Source organism: Lutjanus erythropterus, chromosome 4 (assembly GCF_056507025.1).
Source record: "Lutjanus erythropterus isolate fLutEry1 chromosome 4, fLutEry1.hap2, whole genome shotgun sequence".
Classification (NCBI taxonomy): domain Eukaryota; kingdom Metazoa; phylum Chordata; class Actinopteri; order Lutjaniformes; family Lutjanidae; genus Lutjanus; species Lutjanus erythropterus.
This window is the reverse complement of record NC_139320.1, coordinates 46,990,983-46,997,655: the sequence shown is the minus strand read 5'-3', so window position 1 is coordinate 46,997,655 and position 6,673 is coordinate 46,990,983.

Below are 6,673 nucleotides of genomic sequence, written 5' to 3'. Positions count from 1 at the left end.
TAACAAACTAAATAACTGATCATGGCAGGGGTAGATTAGAAACTCCTTTGTTTGGCAAAATGAAATGACTGATTTTTCATATGGAGTTTGGTTGGTTCAGGAAAAATGATACTTGGCTTACATAACAGCAGTTTTGTATCAGAAAAAAGCTGTCTGATGGCAAAGTGTGCTGAGAATATTCTATACACTTACACTGATATGGATTTTTTTTGGGGGGGTGGATCTTAATTAAGTTTTTAAAATATCTTTTGCTGCTGACCCTGTCCACAGCAGTACTTTGCTAAGCTTCATGCTGGTACTCCACTCTTCAAACTGGGGGCTGACTGACCTCCATCTACTGCAGCAAATACACTGACCTCATGCAACCCCACTTCAAGTTATCCAAACTATTCCTTTACATATTTACATTTTTACATGGGCAGGCTTTACAGATTTAGACTTTTTTTTAGCTGTATTTTTTTCCAGGCCAAGCAACTGGTTTTCATTAATTTCTCTACAGTTTGAAACTGTCGCTACAGTCCATCATAGTCAATATTTGCCTGCATTACTTTGCATCTTTATGCAGTTTCTGTGTAGTTTAATATGAAAACTCTCCACAACAACACTGCAGCCTGCAAAAAGTTGATTTTTGTTCAGCGTGGACAAGTTCCTCAAGTATACTACAAGATTTCCGTGTTGTGCAGAAATTAATGGAAACAAACGGACGCCTGGAACAGTTGATAAAACACAAATTTGTGAAACGCAGGAGTATCGTTTGCAAAAGTGTTTCACTGCCCACTCTGACTGAATGTTGCATGTCTCTTTCACCTCTGACCACACCCGACGGTGATGTCATGGCGTGCTGACACACCCAGGAGTACAGTTGTTCATCACTGCCGCAAGGTCACAAAAACAAGGTTTCCAGGGGGTGTTAAGTTGGTCTTAAAGATCATTATAACTTGTGTCTTTTTGGTTCTGGTTAATATATGTTCAACAAGAGAAATATTTTTGACAAAATTATTTTCATTTTGAATTCATTAAGTTAAGATTCTTGGCCACCAAAACATAAAAATCCAAGTCATCTGTTTTCTTTCAAGTCATCATTACAACATAGGCCAGTTTTATAGCAGGCAATGGCATGGCATTAATAAATCTCCTTTTATGATATCTTTGTTTAAAAACTGGGCCAGAACACCAAGTACAGGGTCTACAACTAAATAATGTCAGTATATCAAAGCCAGTGGTTTCTTTTATGTGACGAGAAGAAGGGGATTGCTGCACACTGGATTAACTTGTGCAAACCAAAGAAACTTTTTGAACTCTGTGTTTTTTTGTGATTTGCACAAAACGAGCCCTAAAGGGAGCATGTTCCTCGCATCTTCTTATTTGTCAGTGTTATCCAGAGCCTGGCGAGGACGTCTGGATGCGCGCACGCTTCGCCACAAGTTCTCATGTGAAGACAGGACAGATTAAAAGCAGCGTAAGAACTCTTGCATCTAACAGACCGGAGCTCACAGTGTCGTCTGTTATTATTTCACTGCCGTGTCAATAGGCAGCAGTAGCACCACAATGGGACTGACCAACTGTTCTGCTCTCAGACTGAAGCCCTTGTACTTTCTTTTGATGGTCTGAACCAAAAACATTCCCTTTTTGTATTGTTTGTTGTTTCAGCCATTTTAAAAAGGCGGCTATGCTCCTGTGCCATACCATTTTCACTTGTACGTATGTATGAATACATTGTTTGAATGCTCTATTCGTCAGCTTTCCTTGTTTGTCACAAAGGAAACCAAAACAAACTTTTTTTTTTTCACCACCTTTAAAACAAGACAAACAAAGACTGGTATGTTTTTATCTACTATAGCAGGCGCTTCACAGACTCAATTCTTTTCTTCTCTCCAGTATCTTGCACTTAACACATGTAGCAATACCTACAGGATGGGGAAATTGTGTGATTCACCAGTATTTGTTTAAGTGGAATATGACATTTTATTTCTAGATATTGTTTGACTTTGTATAAAAAAAATATATACTGTACAGATTCAAAAGTATATTATAACAAAAAACTTTTAGAAAAATATTTATTTTTACTGTTTTGTAATTTAGACACAATACTGTAGCTCCTCTATTGCCAGACTTACTGGAAGTGCCTCTCGATAATGTATTACAAAGTAACTATACAATATATTGGGATTATTAGACCATGTCACTAGCAGAGCAGTGTTGATGTTGTAATGTGAATATTGTTGAATAATAAGATTTATAAATGCTGCATACGTGTCTGTCTTGTTCTTCAGCCATTTCTCCAATAACTTGTGGAAGGGAACTTTTTTTTTTTTTTTTAAATACACTGTAAAAATCATACAGGAATTTAGTAGAATCAGTTCTCATTAATTTAACTTATTACCTAACAAAATGTAAATGGTCATCAAGTTTGTCTGTAATATTCATCAGCATGACTGAGGAGTTGTTGCTCCAACTTAATATCTTAAGTTTATTGAACATTTTTAAGTACAACTGAATTAATATCAAGTTTATTTGACTTGATATTTTTTAAAATTTTAAGGCAGTTAAAACTTTTTTTTTTTTACACTGTACTACAGTAAAATTTTTGGTCACCCTTTATTTTACAGTACACTATTTAGATCTCACAAGCTTTGTATCAAATTAGACAAAAAAATTAGAAAAAATGTTACTTATTAGACAATATTATACACTTATTAGACTTTATTAGAGTAATTAGTTACACACTATAACAGAAATATACTGAAAACTAAAGTGTAAATTACCCTTCACATATTATTTATAGTATTTATCTAATCTGACACAAAGACAGCTTGTTACTTCTTATTAGTGTACCATAATTCAGATATATCTTATTACAGTTTGACTTCATATCAGTTGCAATTGTGGTGATAACATTGTTCATACATGTCCAGCTGGCAATGTGTACATATACTCTATATATTCCAGTCTTGTTGGTCCATAATTACTCAACTTGACATACAGTACTGCCATGTAACATAAAACACAGTTCTGTGCCTTTAGCCTATTTCATTGTGTCTCTGACCATATGTGCTGACGACTTTGTAATAAATAATACTGTTAGATGTTCATGTATTTTTCTGCTTGGCTGAGTCTTGTGTTTACAATTAAGCTCCTCACAATATGTGTAGTGGGAGTGCAGCCAAGTGTAATACAGTAACACTGTTCCACAGACTATTAAGAGAACAGTGAGTATCAACAGAACAGTCCATTTATTGTCTTTACAGTCCAATTCAAAGCTCCAGTCACAAGGGGATGACGCTCAGGGTAAAAGGCAGGACACACTTCAGGTAAAACGCTGTCTATCAAAGGTCTAAAACAGCTCCTGCACATGGGCTGTTAGCAGTCTGCTGTCTACCTGAGAGGAAAGACCATGAAAAGATCATGTAAAGTTCCCACAGGTACCACCAGGGCTGGGAACCTGCAGCTGCCACCGCTGAGCCTTTATGGCTGCAAGAACAAACAATCTGATTGGAGTCTGAAGAGGAAAGGTGATCAGTGAGTCGCACAGGATCATGCCTGATTTCAAGTGACATGTAACTGGTAAGTAACTGAGTTTGCAGCATGACTTAGACATTTCAGTAAGGCATTATATACACTGATTTTTATTATTATTTTCAGTTTTCCGTTTTAGTTGCGGTATCATAAGGTGTAGGCATCAAAACTACTTGCTTAGGAAAGTGACATGCCAGTACAAATAGCCACATTTGTTATTTTTTCTGGGTACTGACACCTGGATGCTAACAACATTCGCCTCAATTGACCCTTCCTAAGACCTGCCCCTTTTTGCTTTGTGCTCCAATGACTGTACCTGACTAAAGTTTCTGCTTTCCTTTCCTGTAGTTAGATATGCTATATGCTAGTGTCAACTATGTTGAAAAGAAAAGCAAATTCTGAAGATGGTTTTAAGACATTGGTGGGAGGCCTGTAAAAATGACATATATTAACATTTTACATGAGCTAATGTTTACACTAGCTAGCTAGCTAGATAATCTCCATATTAGCTAGATAATTAGCTAACATTTCATTTACATTTTCTTAGTAGTTAGATAGTGTTTTGCTAACATTAGTTTTACGGGAACAAGAGAAAGTTTGCTCAGCTGTGATTGGAGAACAGAGCTAAAACTGTCAGGACCGGTCAATGCTTTGGGATTTTGTTTTAAGCAATTTGATAGCAGTCCCTTTGGTAATCTTGTTTTGGTTGAAGCTGCCTTTTCTTTGAAGCACCTCTTGTCTGGTCAATTTTGCCTCAGCCTTTAGAATTAACTGAGAATCTTAAAGAACAAGAGTCATCTTTTCCTTCCATCCACTGAGTGGACTCAGCTTATAGGATAGGATCCAACTTTTGGCCCAGCATTTGGCCCTCAATCTTAATGGCAATTATGTAATATTTGATATCTACTTCAGTAAACGGCTAAGAAGTGACACGGCACAGTATTTTTTCGCTGCCTCCCTGTCCTAACTGCCAAGTCTGAGCTTTCTTGTCATCATCCCACCAACTGTCTGTATCCTCGACTATTGTAGAGCTTCACTTCTTCCCCTTCATTCATTCCTCTGTCCTGATAATCTGTGCCCCTTCTAGATCTAACTTTATACATATTGAGCATAGATACTTGTACTTTTACGAGTATATTTTCAAGTCTGTTCTTAAGTGTGCATTAGTGTACAATAAGTACAATTTGAATTCATATCTAAACCTTTAATCTGTATTTTTGCAGCTGATATGGCTATCTAATCACAAACGGACCACTGAAAACCAAACCAGACATTCTGATGAAAAACACCCCAAATGCTGCAGCAGGCACTGGTTCGGCAACACCTTCTCATGCAAACCCAGCACATGATGACGACTGTCACTGTCCCTCAGCGCCTGATGCTGCAGCGCAAGGTATCCTTTAGCAGCTGTTTCTGGTGCAGCCAGAAAGCCCACTTAGCATGCGATTAATGCTGTGAAACAGCTGCGGTTTGTTTAGGTTTAGGCACTAAAACTACTTGTTTTAGTTATGAATAGGATGAAAACCAAAAATGTCCCGGTTTTGCTGGTCCATAACAAAAGCTTTTGAATATCACAATGATACAGGACATTTTTTTGTGCATAAGTTCTGTGTTTATTTGCTGTTTTACAGCTGTTCGACTTGAGCTAATCTGCCCGTCTTCAGTTAAAGACACACCGTCAAGCGAGTAGCCCTGCTGGAATGGAAATGCAAATCCCTGCTGTGCCGGGCTGACGGGCCGAGTAAAACTCAGTCACGCCAAGCCAGCACATGTGTATGGAAAAGCAATCCATCCACCCAACCGTCTCTGTGTGTGGACTTTCTCCTTCTTCACATCACGTCAACAGCCTGGGGCGTCTTTGGTTCACATTGAAGACACTTGTAAAGCCTGGTGTGTTGGTTTCAGACATGAAAGGGTTCCATCCACAGAGGAGCGGTGACAAATAGTTCAGATGTGATGTGATGGAAATTAGGACAGGCTGGTTTTATAGAGGTGACTGTGACCACCGACCAGAACAGCGCAGGTATTAAACATCAACATTTAAAAAGTAACTAATACTCTGAGAAGTTTTTGAGATTAATACTTTTAATTAAGTATTTTTCTAAGACCAGTATTTTTTTTTATAATACTGTGACCACAATCAAACCAGAGTGGATAAGTCCAAAAAAAATCTGTCTTACTTTGCAGGATTTACTGGGTCACTTTCCTGGAAGTATGGAGTGACCACTTCCTGGAAGAAGGGATTCTCCCAACAATGGCTGAACTTGCACATTTGCACAATTTTGTCGTAGAAGAACAGAAGATGAAAAAGAAAAAAATATATACCAGCTGGTTTCCTATTGGTTTAAGATTTCACTATGGACAAGGGACTTAAAAAAAACTTAAATTGTAACTATAAATTAAGATTTAGACACCTTTGTGTGGACATTAATTAAGGCAGTCCTGTAATCCCTATTAATCCCACACCAAGGAATGACATCAGGAAATAAGCTGTTTAAAATGAGATCTGCCAGAGCCCTCTCACCTCACCTAGGATTCCTGTCATCTCACACATGTACAGTACAGCTGATCCGATTGTCTGACCAATTAGGAAAAGTAGATCGAAAAGTAAAGACGTGGAGGTGCTCGTTCCAAAGTACACATAGTCAAAGCTAACTGTAGACACTGACAATAAATAGCTGATAAAGTTGCTTACAAATAAGATGTAAAATTAAAAGGGGAAAAAAGATCTTTGACAGTGATGACTAAGTCTACAGCAGTGTTTTGAGCTATGAGCTAATGTCAGCATGCTAACATGCTCACAACAACAGTGCTAACGTGCTAATGTTTAGCATGTTTGTCATCGTAGTTCAGTATGTTAGCATGCTAACATTTGCTAACTGGCAAAAGTTATTACAGCTGGGAAAGTCATCATTTTGTAGGTATTTATTCATGATTAAAAGTATTGGTGAGACTGAAATTCTGACCTGATGATGGTGTTCTTTTATTTTTAGTAATTTACTATTTGTCCTTGATTAGCTTGTTTGTTTGTTTGTGTGTGTGTGTGTGTGTGTGTGTGTGTGTGTGTGTGTGTGTGTGTGTATGTGTGTGTGAGGTTTCAAGTTTCAACATCACACTTTTGCAAGTTGAATGCTGGACCAGGATTGACGTCCAAACT